The following is a 15344-nucleotide window of genomic DNA, read 5'->3' as shown; positions in this document are numbered from 1 at the left end:
ATCACACATCGAACGACGGTGTTTCTATATCAACGTTGGTCACAAACTCTCGGAACTTGTTCGCGCTGCGCATGCGCGGTCCGTCGCCAAGATGCGCGACATGTACTGAAAGCCATGCGCTCCGTTGTTCGTATTTCTATTTATCACTATTAATAAGTTAGCAGCCGATAACAAAATAGGCTTGCACGCCAAGATAACTCATCAGTGTCAGGATAACTCGTGTCACGATAACGCCAAGATAACTCATGCTTCAGCGAAAAGGATCCTGCGGTGATCTTGTTTATTTTTTGTTTTTTTTAAGGGAGCGGGAATGTGCCATCTGCGCATGCGGCGTTTCTGTCAAATAAGTATTTAATTGGAGTTCTCCCAATAAAAGAATCCCGGGCTATCTCCATTAACGTGAAACCTGGGGCGAAGCATGCAGTGTATAAGGGTATCATTCTTGGCGCCTCGGCGTTTTTGCCCACGTTGTGGGGTAGAGATGTGCAGCTTTGCTGTAAAAGCCTCGTGTCCTTGAAGAACGAAGCATTCTAGCGCGAGGCGTTGGAAAACGAGTGTGCCGCTGCTTTAGTACCGTGACTACATAAAACGACGACAACGACAGGAGACGGCGACAGCCCCAGCCCCTAAAACATTATTGCAAGTCCAGTGACTGTCATTGTGCCTTGTTTCTCCTCTATGTGTAGCGTCTTCTCACTGGTTTGTTTTTGAACAATCAGTGACCAACCACAACCGCACACGAAGTTCACAGGCACCTCTCCAAACGGGTCGGCCTGAAAGTGTTATTCAGAGTAGAGCAATACAACTCGGCGAATTGACGTCCCGTTGGTGACGTCCCACCTCGACCATCGTCGGTTCAGGACCACGCTCTTCCCATACCCCGCCGATATACATATTTGCTCTTGCGCCGTCGATTTTCTGCGGTCTGTGTGTTCGCCCTGAATCAACCAACACTCCGTTCGCAGGTCTCGGCATCCGCAACGGCGCAAACCGTCGCGGTTGCGAGCTGGCGCTGCTAGCATCCCGGCCATCCCTCCTCCCGCGCCTCCTTTTCTTATCCCAGGCCTAACAGCGAGTGCGCCGCTCAACCGGCGGGCTTGCAAACACCGCCGTACAGTGAATGGGGCGCCACGCCGCGCTACCCTTGCGTGATGTTTACCCACGACGAGATGCGTTAGTGTGGGCAAACAAGTACGGTTACCGGGTTAAATTCGCGAGTGCGTCGTCGTCATTCTTCTGTTTAGTGTCCCGTTTTTAGCGCTCTTTCCTTCAAGCTGCACGACCCCAGCAAACCCGAGTGTAATTAATTGGAATACTGTTTATTGATATTATTTGTTGGTATAGTTTGCAACCGCTACTTTACATTCATTTAGGCAGAGCGGTACAAAAGCCCGTAGAGATGCGGCAGAGTGCTGCACTGGCGTCGCACAGCTATCAGTATCGAACCGGTATAAAATACATTGATCGCGCAAATTTGGCATCGAGTAGACTTATGAAACAGGTCTACCGCGCAGACTTATCGAACAGATTTACCGATCAGATTTAACGAGCAGAAGATTTATCGCAGATATTTATCGAACAGAGTTATCGAACAGATTGACCGAAAATACTTATCGAGCAGATGGAAGGAGCAGCTTTAGCGTAGGTATTTCTGGAACACACTTGTTGAACACAATTATCGAACATACTTGTCGAACACACTTTTCGAACATACCTATCGCCCATGCTTATCGAACATACTTATCGAACACACTTGTCTAAAACGCGGCGGCCGCTTTTCTGATGGAGGCGAAAAGCAAAAACGCCCGTGTGCTCGAGATTTCGGCGCACGATAAAGATCCCCAGGTGGTCAAAATTAATCCGGAGCCCTCCACTACGGCGCGCCTCATCGCCTGCGTTGCGTCGGCGCGTTAAACACCACAATCAATCAATCAATCACACTTGTCTAAAACACTTTTCGAACATACCTATCGCCCATACTTACCGAACATACTTATCACCCATACTTATAGAACATACTTATGGAACATACTTATCGCCCATACTTATAGAACACACTTATCGAATATACATACTTATCGAGCAGGTAAAGCTTGAGGATTTAGCCTTTTACGTTCGCAAACCATGCGCGCGTACGCTTCGCAACCGAAGCTCCAAAACAGTTGCATACGAAACGAGAGCATCAGCGAGCACGTACTCGAAGCCTCAAGGCGATCGAAGATCGTCAGGCGCTCAACAGCGGCGCTTCAAAGAGGGCCTCTGTTCTCACCTCGCCTCTCCTCCATGCAGGCGCGTCGAACGTCGACACGCGTAACGGCACAAGAGCACGCGAGCAGCGGCCGGCCGTCAAGGGGCCGCTACTCCGACGGCGGCGCATCTCTATTCTGGGTAACCCGAAGCGGAGAAGAGCGGCCGAACGGCGTGTGATGAGGGGTCGAAGGTCCCCCACGCCCGCGGTCAACTCGATTCGCGGCGCTGACCACTTTCGCCATCGCCTCGAGCGCCCGGCCTGACGGGAATGCCGCCAGTTAATGGACGGCCGCAGCAAAAGAAGCAACGATGAAGAGGAAACCGCAGTGTGACGAAAGAAAGTAACGGGGCCCTGTCGTAGAAACAGCGGAGCATAGATAGAGAGAAGCTGAAGCATTCATGGTCCCAACTCCGTGGTCCCAACCAAGGAGGTTGTATACAACCTCCTTGGTCCCAACCGACGAACGAATGCTGTGTGACACGACATACAGGCTCGATACAAACAGAGCCGTCGGGTTTATTCTCAGATGGAGCGCTCGTACTCAAAATTGGCGCCGGCTCAGTAGGGCTGAAAACAGCCGTCCGTATGCCAATTCTGATACTCAATCAGTACTATATTTAGGGGTATTCGTTTTCCGGTTTTATACATATATATTTTAACAAAATCGAGGGATAAAAATTGGGTGTTTTTTGCGAACTGACGTTCGGGGAGAAAGGGGTGTTTTTGTGAAACCATTCTGAAATTCCATTCTTTTTTTTGGGGGGGAGGGGGGGGGGGAGTGAACGACGGTGGGGGGGGGGGGGGTTAAATCGATTGATGCACTAAGTTTATTTTAATACACAGTTTACTTGAGAGTGTATCATGCACAAGCTTTTGAACTCTAACTCATTAAAATTCCTGTTTATTTCAACCTGGTAATCGGGGGGCCTTCAGAGTTCTCTTTAAAATGCTCTCCCGAATTTCTCGTTTGTTTGGAAATGAATAAATAATGACAGTAAATAGTATTGATAACTTGTAGCAAAGGAAACCTTTTATTCACGAAAAGCTGGTCATCGACGGTTCCCTCATCTTGGTTTGCATACATTATTGTGATCTTCTTGCGCAACTGGTGGTCTTCATTCGAGGCCTGTCTGATCACTGAACGCATCTCAACTGGGAGAGACTTCTCTCGACAACACAGCTTCCATTAGCTAGGCACAACAATGGGCCGCTTCGATTACCAGTCCCGGATCGTCCGCGGACTGCCCGAGGCGCGATCCGGCGCTCGATTTTCCCATGTATTCCTATGGGGCTTCCGGTCCGAACGCAGTCCTCGGACTGCCCGCGGACCGTCCAGGACTGGTAAATCGAGGATGCCCAATGTCACGGTAGCATTTGCCAGCCTGAGGTAGCGGGTGGTAGAGGCATTCCAACACTCAATGAGTTCTGAAAGTGTGTTTGTGGGGCTCGCTTCCAGCAAGTACTAGTTGAGAACGGCGGGAATTTCAAACCACAACTGTCCAGATCGCTCCTTTGAGAAGTTCCACTGGGAGAGAAATCGGATTTAACCCGAACCCCCTGAAACATGTTCGGGGTGTAAGAAAACGGTGAAATCGGGTTTTACCCGAAAACGAACAACCCTGAATACCTTTGCCATACGATGCACTATTCTGCGAAAAAAGTAGCATTTTCGTCGGGCACAGAAAATGGCCGCAGCTGGAAAGTGTACGAGGCACTTGCAGAAATGTCGAAAGTTCTGCCGCTGTGCTTATGCGGATTAACTTCGATGAAGTAAATCAATTAGTCTCGAAAAAGGAAAAAAAAAAAAAAAGAAACTGGGTGCAATATAATTCGTATGGGGATAGAGGCTGGGACTCCCGAGTAAAAGCCCTAGTGCGTTAGCAGCGCGACACCTCCGCACGCCGTGCCAGTAGCGGAACAAGAGTTGGCCTCGTGCGTCAGGTGCTGACGTCGTACCGCGCGACAGGTGAACGTGACGGCAAGGAAGTATAACGGGCGCACGCCAGCATAAAGAACTCCGATTGTTGAGAACCTGTGGCGTGAAATGTGGCCGGAGTGCCTGTCGAAGCAATTCGCGCCACAAGACAATTAAACTAATGGGAAGAGAAGCAAACGTGATGTAGGAATAAATGAACCTTTGACACGAACAGCCACGAACGAACGACCTTGAAACCACGTAAGCGGACTCAAGTGAAGAACAATTTCTGTAAAGGAGCACTGACACCAATTTTCGGCGTTAATATTATTGCACAGTTCGCTTCCTTCACTCAACAAAATACCCTGGCTGAAATATGAGCGGCCTGCGACGCGAAGAACATAATTGGCTCTCATTTATCGCGCCGACGGAGCAGCGCGCGGAGCGGCACTCAGCAAATGGACATCAGCGTGACATCACTCCAGGAGAGGAAAAAGAAGTGACGCGACAGCGCTCGTCAAAAACTCGTGACGTCACTTCACGCACGCGGCCCCACGAGCGGCGAGCGGTCGCAAACCCTCTCAAGCGGGAGCCGGTGACGTCCGCACAAAGCAGTGAGGTCAAACCGGGACTCTCTATCGCGCGCTGAAGTATTTGAAGTGCTGTTTCAGGTTGGCCAGACCATTAAGCATCGATAAAAGCAATAAAAGTGTAACATGAAATTTTCGTGTCAGTGCTCCTTTAAGCCCTACAGGTGACGACCAACGGTACCTCACGTGGCTCAGGAGAGGCGCGCGACAGCAGCTTCGATTCCGAATTAGGAATGATCCACGTGGTTTTTCCACCGTACACTTTTACGCGCATCATGCAACGGCGAACGTCTCGCTTCCGCGTTCCAAACCTGACAGCGGTCCACGCGACAGCGTAAAAGCATCCTTCCTTTCCCGAGATCGCGTGAACGGCAACTTCGAGGGGGAGGGGACGAGCGCGTGCATACGAGGGGGGCGAAGCGAGAACGCCAGCGTTCACTCTTCCGCCTTCGCACTTATACCTCACGGCGGCCCGGCAGAAAAGGTTACAGGTCAAAGGTCAACTGCGAGAAAGCCGCGCCAAATGGCGTGGGACAGACCCGCATGCACGCTATACTCGCGCGCCGAGAGCTGTTGTGACCTGCACTAATCACTGTAGTTTTGCGCAACGATCATTATCGCAATGCGTACGCCGAGCCGCGGTATCAGCGATGCCCCCGGCAACACGTGCGTGAGCGCTCCTCGAAGAGTCTCAGACAGTTCCACAGCGTTGCCTCCTAATGTCTCTGCCCGCAAGCGGGTCACTGGGTAATTTGCCGCCGTAGTGCTTAGCCTTGCAGTGAGAAACGGCGTCTGCGTGCCGCGAAAGTGAATGAGCCGCGTCTACCGCCCACCAAGTTGGCCCCCACAGACGGCTAACCATTGGGTGATTACACGTGTCCGAGAATAACAAGCCGAGTCTTCATGTGTACACCTAGCCAACCGAACCGTACCGAGTTTTGTTTTGTTCCCGGCAGCTCGTGGCTCCATTACGACGAGTAGGAATGCTTCGGTCAGTGATAGCCGCATACCTTTACGCTCGGTCATCTGAGTGTAGAGATGCTGAGTGGAAAAGTAAGGACAGGTTCTGCGTCTGCGCATTGCAGCGTTCACCAAGTCTAAGAGACCATATTTTTACGTAGCCAACAACGAAGCAGTGTTCCTAAAAGTGCGGAGCACTTTAAAGAACACTTGTCGTTGTTTAGAACAAGTGTTATCGTAAAGAACACTTGTCGTCGCTTGTCGTCACAGCTCGTCCGGGGTCACGGTGTCTAGCCAGCGCAGTCACGCGGCGGCGCGCACCCTAACAGAGGTTTCGAAAAGATAGCCGCTTCACCTGGTCGGGTTCGAACCTGGGTCCGCCGCGTAACGAAGCCGATGGCTATCCCATTGGGCCACACAGACACACGTTACTGTTTGCAAAGTGCTGGGGGTGATGTTAGCGCTGCGCCGTGGCCACGGGGGCTGCCGTTGATTGATTGTAGGGTTTTACGCGCCGACGCAACGCAGGCGATGAGGCGCGCCGTAGTGGAGGGCTCCGGATTAATTTGGACCACCTGGGGATCTTCAACGTGCGCCGAAATGTCGTACACACGAGCATTTTCGCTTTTCGCCTGCATCAGAAAAGCGGCCGCCGCGGCCGGGAATCCCACCTGCGACCTCCTGCTCAGCGGAGGCTGCCGTTGCTAGGCCCCAAATAAGTACAGAATAACATAAGAAAAGGGCCCATCTCCCCGCGAGGGGGACTCGAGTAAATGCGTCGCATAGGGGGTGGGTGTATTGCTTAACGTGTAGTGTTTGGGGAGTTGGTGGTAGTGAATGCGTTGTATCAGCAGCTTATTGACGTAGTTTGAATGAGTCAAGGATATAAGGCGCGTTCGTAGCCTTCCATTCTGTGTCGGCTTTGTGGCGCAGTGGGTAGAGCACCATGTACCTTGCGTTCCGCCCGCAGGGTCGTGGGATCGAAACCAGGCGCCGGTAAGTATTATTTTTTTATATAGTGTAGGGGGAGGGGTGCGGAACTGTTGTTGAGAGCGAGGAGGGTAGCGTGATGCGGGAGACGAGGAGTGAGGGAGAGGGCGCACCTGGAACGGCTGTTGCGGACGCCGAGGCTCGCCAACGCCGGGTGACATCGTGAGTTAAAGAAATGCTCTGCATTTAAAAACATCATTAATGAACTCAGTAATTACCCCCAAATTAATTAAAACTCACTCCAGTGTCTCTTTACATGCGTTTTCAGGGGCTGCGGCGTCCTCAGGTGACTATTTGCGGTGTTAATGCCAGGCTGCTAGTGAAACTAGCCGAGAGAGGGCGCCACAGCCCCTCTAGCGAATCACTGTTGCGAACTTGTTGAGAATCACTGTTGAGTGGAACCGCTTTAATTTTTTTCTAAACGAAATTTATTGGGCTGAACTTGTGCCCCGCAACCGACTAAACTTAAACACAGACTTCGAAGAAGCAGTCAACAGAATGACGTGGACAGACGGACGTCGGCGAATCCAATGCGGTGGCGTTTGCTCAGCACGCATTTATCTCGGAATGCTGTTCTTTCAAAAACCGTCTCATCAGATCAGGAACATTGTCGATGAATTGCCGAGCCTTTATAGAGGCTTTGATGAGTTCAAGCTTAATGAACTCGTATGGCGAAGTCACAACAAAAACTCTACAGAACCTTTATAGAGGCTTTGATGAGTTCAAGCTTAATGAACTCGTATGGCGAAGTCACAACAAAAACTCTACAGAACCTTTATAGAGGCTTTGATGAGTTCAAGCTTAATGAACTCTTATGGCGAAGTGACAACAAAAACTCTACAGAGTCTTTATAGAGGCCTTGAGTTGTTTAAGTTCACAGAGCTCCTATAGAGAGATGACTGTAGAAATTCTACAGAATGTTCATAGAGGTCTTGAAGAGTTTGCACTTAACGAAGTTTTGTGGAGAAGTCACTACAAAAAATTTATAGAATTCTTGTGGAGGCAACTCTATAAGTTATGAGTTCCTGATGAGTTTCTGCCGTGTTTCTTGTGACTCCATAAAATCTCCATAGAAACTCCCCAGAAATTCACAATCCATTTTTGTGAGGGAGATCATCAAACACGATTGTCCGGCGCGGCAGGCATACAACGGGAGGAAACGCGGCCACACATGAAGCACAGGATAAGATAGCCTGGCGCGTTCACGCGCTGCGTGGTTAAAAAAACATGAACAGAAGGAACCCGAAGGCACAGTTAGTGGCAATATTGTTAGTGGTTAGTAAGGCAGTTGGTGGTACGGAAAAGTGCAGCCGGGCATCCTCCTCGCACTACAATTTCCAGGCGTGACCTTACCCGACTCATTTTGTTTTAGGGCCGGCAGGCAGCTAAGTCCGAATGCTTTGACTCGGAAAATATAGCGAAATATTATCTTTACGAGATTCGAGGCATCCCCCCCCCTCCTTTTTGTTTTCCTTTGCCAACCAGCAATGCCTTAAGCGACGTTAAAATGTCGCTTAAAGCAATGTCGAATGTTTATTCGTGGCTGCATTGTGTAGTTTAATTCACGTTTCCCGTATATTGACTCTTCGGCGAACATCTACGAAGAGGAGACACCGTGGGCCGCACGAGGCCGTCGCACAGACTGCTGTTATGACGTCACACTGTTGTGCAGCGCGTTTTTATCCTATCCCGACCTTAAATATCTCGTTTTTTTTTTTTCAATTGTAAGCTTAATATTACCATCTTGGTTAAGGCCCGGGTGGCAAAGGTTAAACACGCTGCGTATCGGTGAAATTCACCCCCCCCCCCCCCCCCCCACTTCCCACTTTTCATTGTGTCGTTGTAGATGACCTCAGTAATGGGACGGGGAAGATGGTGGGCGAAGTCGGCACTTTCTAAAGACCTTTTATCGTTCGAAAATGCGCGTAAATCGCCAGGAAAAACTAGGACACGGCAAATATTGCTTTTTAAAAATCACTTCAATGTCCCTTTAACACGAGTTGAAGCTCTTAGATTCGACGCGCCCGTACCTTGAATGTGTTTTTTTTTACTTTCGATTTGCTTAATTGTGTGCGTATGTGTGTGTGTGTGGGGGGGGGGGTCAATAAATACAGCACTCTCCCCTAACTAGAGCCTATAGTTCTACGCATTTTATGCTAATTAACTTACCGGGATATGTCCTAACAGGATCATGACACGCACTTTCTCGACACAAGTAAATGTCTTCCCAGAGAAACGCATTTTTCTTACTTCTCGGAGAATGAATTTCCCCTTAACAACATTAATATTTCCTTTCGATCTGTAGAGCACAAAATACAATACCAGAGGGGACAGAGTTCGGAAAACAGCCGCCCAATGCATGCAGCTCGACCACCTTCCGAGCCCCATATAACACAATGAAACCCTGTAAAATTCTACTCTGAATGCGTTTACCAATGACAAACCTTTCTTTACGGCCTCGCGCAGAACCACACGCGCAGCGCGTTGGGCGCACGTTCATTCGCACGAGCGTTTTGTACCGCCGCGAAAACAAACGCAAAGCGCCGCAACGTTTCTCGCTTTCAAACACAGCCTCGGCGCCTTGTGGAACGAGGAAGTGTGCGCTACAGCAGCGATAGCGGAAACCGCTCGCGTCCAGCACGCGTGTCCAGCCAGCCGGACAAATGGCGGAAGCGAGCGCCAAACAAAGCCGATCTCCTTTGCATTCGACACTAACAACCGGCGTCCGCGAGCCACACAAGTCACGAGTGCGGTATGTATAGCCTCTCTCTTTTACAAGTAGTCACCTCCGGAAAGCTAGCGGAACACGTACGCTGCATTCTATGCGCTCTGGCTATTGGAATACAGGCTTCGCAGAACCTCCGCGGTCCGTTTGAAGAAACGGAAACAATTTCCTGTGACAAAAAAAAAAAAACACTGCAGGAAAATTGGGGTATATGCGAAAGCTGCTCTGCACCACACCGAACCCTTTTAAAGGCGACTGTATACTGCTACGTGTACACGAGCTGCTTGGGATACATTTTTCCAGGGACTATATGAGGTCACGTTAAAGCAGCCAAGCCCCGCTCTCAGTCTTTCCCATTCAAACAATAACTCGTATTTGAAAGCGTTTCGTCGGGAACATGAAAGTGGCGCGGTGACCGTCCGTCGGCATAGGGGACCGACCTATAGTTATTTCGGTTGGCGCCCGCCGTTGTATTATTGATTGATTGATTGATTTGTTAATAGTATCCCTCGATGGACAGAACTTCGTACGTTTTCATCGCTGCTCCGACGCGCCATTGTATTGCAAAAACCGGTCCGGACGACAGACTAGCTAAATATCCAGGAACTGTGGCATGACGGCGGATGTCGGGAACGCCCCACAAGAAGGCCGCCATGAAACGGGATTTCTGCCCTTCATCGTAAGATTAAATGCTATAACATAGTCACTTTATCAAAGTCTTGCCTTGTAAGAAAAAGTACGTAAAAAACAGTCACGGACAAACGAAACGCGATCAGTAAAATAGGAACCAAAGCGCTATTTCTTTCCTAGAAGTTAGATTGATTGATTGATTGATTGATTGGTTGATTGATTGATTGATTGATTGATTGATTGATTGATTGATTGATTGACTGACTTACTGACTGACTGACTGACTGACTGACTGACTGACTGACTGACTGACTGACTGACTGACTGATTGATTGATTGATTGATTGATTGATTGATTGATTGATTGATTGATTGATTGATTGATTGTAGTGTTTAACGCCTCGACGCAAGGCAGGCGATGAGGCGCGCCGTAGTGGAGGGCTCCGGATTAATTCTGACCTTTAACGTGCGCCGAAATCTTGTACACACGGGCGTTTTTGCTTTCCGCCTGCATCAGAAAAGCGGCCGCCGCGGCCGGGAATCGAACCCGCGTCCTCGCGCTCACCAGCGCAACGCCTTAGGCACTGAGCCGCCGCGGCGGGTCTGCACGTTAAATTGACGCGCGACTTAATTACAGCAACAAAGTTGGGAAATGTGGCTTTCCCAATATAACAATAGCGCGCCATTATTGGACCTCCCCGAACAGTGCCTTTCCAATTTTGCGTGTCTTGATTCATGTTTTCGTGTTCGCATTGCATTTGTCCGAGACTGTGCATACCCAAACTAAAGTTAAGAAAAGTCAGAGCACGAAGTTCAGGTTCAACCGCGTCTCGTCTTTCTTCCTCACGCCTATTCACATTCCCGGTTTTTGACCGGCCCGACCGGTTTTTTAAACGGCGGGACGGTTGCTTGCCGGGCCGTACTTAAAAGCGGCCTTCTTTGGGCGTTTTCTTTTTTTTTTGGTGGGGGGGGGGGGGGGGGGGGCATCGTGCCGCGATTATTTATTCATTTGGCATTTTATAAGCGTTAATTCAGCAACTACGACGACAAATAGCTGTCGGCAAGCTGCGCAAAGACACGCGAGCAGAGAAAATATGCGGGCGAGCGCGGGCGAAATGTAAAACAGAGCTTTTAATGGACAAAGTATGTGCGGTTTCTTTTCAGGGCAGAACATTAGAGCAATAACCAAAATCTCAGTAACTTTCAGTACAAACGCTATGTTGATTCCTCCGTAGGAAAACGCTACAATGCACATGACATTGCATGTCATAAAACATTCTTTTTTTTTTTCACCGCAAATTCAACCTTCTAAATACCACGAACCCCCCCGCCCCCCCTCCTACCTTCCCCCAAAGGGCCGTTTTTTGTTTTTTGTTTTTTCGGGGAAAGGTGGCAACCCTACTCACGCATGAAGTTGAACAGCGCAGGGACGGGACTAAGAGCAGAGGCGACAAACACGGGCGCTGGTGTTTGTCGCCTCTGCTCTTAGTCCCGTCCCTGCGCTGTTCAACTTCATGCAATGAACCAACTAGCTCAGTTACAAACCCTCCTACTCGCGCCCTTCATCACCCTAGTGAGGTGCGACGGCGGCGGAGCAACTAATTACTCCACTATATAGGATAACATCGATCGTCAAGAGTTAAGAGAGAGAGAGAGAGCCTGCCTAAACGATAGTCCGGCGCGCTATTTGTTTCCAAAACGTCGCACGTGCCCGTTCGCACTCAATGACAGTGCCGGTGCAAGCGAGACAATGGGAACACGCTACTTCCCCAACACCGCTATTCCGGGAACTATGAAGGCGGACTCGACCCTGGGGTGTTATACGGAGAACAAAACGGCTGGGAGTGGACGCTCCACTTCGGGTAATTGTTTCCACAGGCCGGGGAACAAGTCGGCGGGGGGTAATCAGCGGACGCAGGAGGGGGGGGGGGGGGGTGCGGCAGTCCGACTGGCGGGGGGTAGGAATGCCGAGGGCCAGGTACGATTACCCGGCCGGCTACGGGTCAAGTGCAGTGAGGCCATGACTGAAGACGCGCTCCGGTCGGACTCTCTTCCCGCGTGTACACGACATGCCTGCATTCCATTCCATTCCGGGTATGTGGGACGTTTCGGCCCTACGCCTGCTCTACCAGGGGCTTGGTATGCGAGCGAGAACTACTATTGAAGTGTTCATGGTTACATTGATTAGCTCGGGAAAACAGTTATTACACACCTGTAACGTTTCGTAGCAACAGCATTCTTCTTGGAGCATGGCATTACACAACAAATGCGCCTTAGTACTGAGAATCGAGGATTTAAAAGCCTTTTGCAGCCATTGCGATGGAGTCACATGCTCGACTTCCGCAGTTTTTGTTGTTTTCGTTTATAGGACACCACCGTCATAACCTATCGGCGTCAGGACAAGTTCCAAGGGACCGTGGCGGACACACTGCGGCAAAATGGCCGCAAGCGAGTGTTTTGTTTGGACTATTCAGTAAAAGGAAGCAGCGCAAGTCTGTGCTCAGCATTCAAGTTTGCAGTAACACATCGCTACTCAAAGGAGCTATACCCTTTTCTCTAGAAAGCGGTCTCTTTAAGGTCGTTTGATACGTGAACGACGACCCCTTCTTCAGTTTGCGATCTCCAAGTACTGGAAGTGAAAATGCGGAAACCCGACAACGGCTATAGTGCCCCTCCCTCAGTGTAGTTTAATTAAAGGAACGGGCAAAAAAAAAACCTGTACAACAGTTATAGGATTTTTCAGTGTGTTTTCGAGAACGCGAGTGCGAGTACAAGAACTGAATGTTACTTCTCAATGATCCAAATGCTCTTTACCCCCCTTTATCTTTCCCCACTCCCACCTTTTACCACACCAGGGCGTCTTGCCTTGTTCTCATTAAAGCAAATAAATAAATAAATAAATAAATAAATAAATAAATAAATAAATAAATTCTTACCGAGGTTTCGTCTAAGGCAAGTTCATTCCAACGCTATACAAGATCAGGCCAACGACAAAAAGAGAGAGAATGAAAGACCGAAGCAGGACATACACGCTTCCAGTGGCCTGCCTTTGCATCACCTGCCACGGTTGTATGCCTAATACGCAATTTCTGCCGTTAGCATGAGAAAGAGTGCATCCCGTCACACGTACACTCAACATAAGCGTTACAAAATCGCGCTCTTTGTGTGTTCTGACTAATTCTTTGGTGATCGCGTTTCATTAGTCCATGAATGTGCGAGAGTGGCCACAATGAACGGAAACAGAGGCCCATCACGAGTGGAAACTGGAGCGCGTCTTCGATCCTCGTCACGGGAGTGTCGCTGGCTCGATCCGAAGACATACCCGTTCTTCGGCGACGACCGAGTAGAGCGCAGAATACCGCCGCGCTTGCGAACACACCGGGTATTATTCTGCGCTGCGTCGCGGTGTTCTTGGAGAGCGTTTTTTGTTGGTAGTTTTCTTCTCGCATATAGCCTGTACTGTTGCTGCACAGAGAGAATGAACATCCATGCGTAAAAACCACCATTATTCATTCGGCTGCATTGACGCGACATTAAATTTCAACAACTGTACACAAACGCCACTTCCGTCAAGGTGCAAAGCCTCAATTAGGTAAGAGTACGGATTGTACACTGCACTTAATGCAGCCTAAACATACCGAACCGCTGTTATTTACAAACAAAAAAGTGTGTAGAATAGATGTAGAACCCGTTTACATAAAATATTATGAATTTTTAAACGTGCAGACCTAGCTGGTCTCGAACGCGGACAGTTATAATTGGAAGCACAGATTGTAACTCAAAGCAAGGGAATCGAACAGAGAGAGAGAGAGAGAGAGAGAGAGAGAGAGAGAGAGAGAGAGAGAGAGAGAGAGAGAGAGATTTATCAGGGGGTCGTATTGCGCAGTCGGTGAAGTCTTTCCCTAAGTGTCCAAATCCCACCAGTAGATGGCGCTTTGTCCTTGCAGAAAAGGCCTAGGGCTCTACCCAAGGCTGTACCGTCTAGGAAATCGAATGCTGCTGCGCTGATAGGAGGAACGAGGCGACGAGAAATGCGCCGTAGTCTATGAGAGCAAAACCTCCGATAACGCAGTTCGACATTTTCAGAAAGCCTTACTACCAGATGAACCGATGCAGGAATAAGTCAGCGCTGCCTATACCGAATGCCATAAGCTTGTTACAGAGAAACTGCGCAAAACGAGAGTTTTGCTGCTCGATTAAAAATTAATGATATGATTGAAGCAACTCGGGCACAAGTACAACCTTGGAACAATACTTATAGAGCTTGGGCAACCACAAATGTGCTTTTTTTTTTTTTTCAAACTTACACTACTCCTCCCAGCCCAACATGAATAACAAAAATGCAAATAAAAAACAGAAATCAACAACGCCTAATTACAGTTTACGGGCAAGTCCACACCATGGAGCCATCCATTCCGCTTAGCGTTCCCTGATACATGTAGACATACACGCAGGGCGACGCCGAAACTGGAACGGAACAAAACGCTGGCTTTTTCTTTCCGATTTATGCTATCCCCTCCCTTTGCGAAACATCCACGCGAAGAGACGAGGAGAGAGGGAAAGGAACAGGGATAGCCAAAAGCGCAGGAAGCGAACCCGAGAGAGAGAGGGGGGAGAGAGAGGGGAGGAGGAGGAGGATGAGCCCCCAAACTGGCGCACGCGTTCCAGTTCGCTTTGCCGCGCCCGCGCACGCCACGCAACAAGTCCCTCTGCACCATCCCGACCCGACGAACAAGCCAGCGTACAGCCGAGCCCAACTGCACACACGCAACGCGAAGTTGTTGCGCTCTTACAACGTAATTTTCAGTTATGAAAATCATTCAGCAATACCCGACTCGAGTGCTCATGTATTTTGCTTCCGTGGGCGCGAGAACTGTGCGTATTTACGGTGCTGCGTAAATTACGCAGCACCGCGTAAAGACACAAATCAAGATTTCAAAACTTTATTTGGCGGAGTTCGACTGGGTAGGACAGAGCATAAAAGCTGCGTGCGCAGCTTGCAACGGGTCTGCGGTCCTTGCAGTGCGAGTACAACAAAAACGATACGCATGTATCATAAGCATTGATATGAAATCAGTCTGCGTACAAAAAAAAAAAAAAAAAACGATAGCCACGAACAGTAGAGCACAAAAGTCGTTTTGTGGAAGGAAAAAAAAAATACAAGAAATCATGCACCTCCCCGTCTACCGACGACGATTGTTGAACGCAAAGCTTTCTCGTAACGGATTTTTGGTTCTCGTCAAAGTGTTCTAAACCGCTTCGACCTCGGCGAACTGGAGCAAT

At 49.3% G+C, this 15344-nt stretch overlaps 1 protein-coding gene across 2 annotated transcripts in view; it reads right to left on the bottom strand.

Annotated features, from left to right (window-relative positions):
• Nucleotides 1-15344, bottom strand: part of LOC144141176 (growth arrest-specific protein 2-like) — a 273543-nt gene that overhangs the window by 84771 nt on the left and 173428 nt on the right. The gene's annotated exons all lie outside the window — the stretch shown is intronic.

The sequence above is a fragment of the Haemaphysalis longicornis genome, unplaced genomic scaffold, assembly GCF_048455015.1.
Source record: "Haemaphysalis longicornis isolate Haplotype H1 unplaced genomic scaffold, Haemaphysalis longicornis Haplotype H1 scaffold_6, whole genome shotgun sequence".
Taxonomy (NCBI): domain Eukaryota; kingdom Metazoa; phylum Arthropoda; class Arachnida; order Ixodida; family Ixodidae; genus Haemaphysalis; species Haemaphysalis longicornis.
Note: the sequence above shows the minus strand (reverse complement) of the source record. Positions and strands in the feature narration are given on the sequence as shown.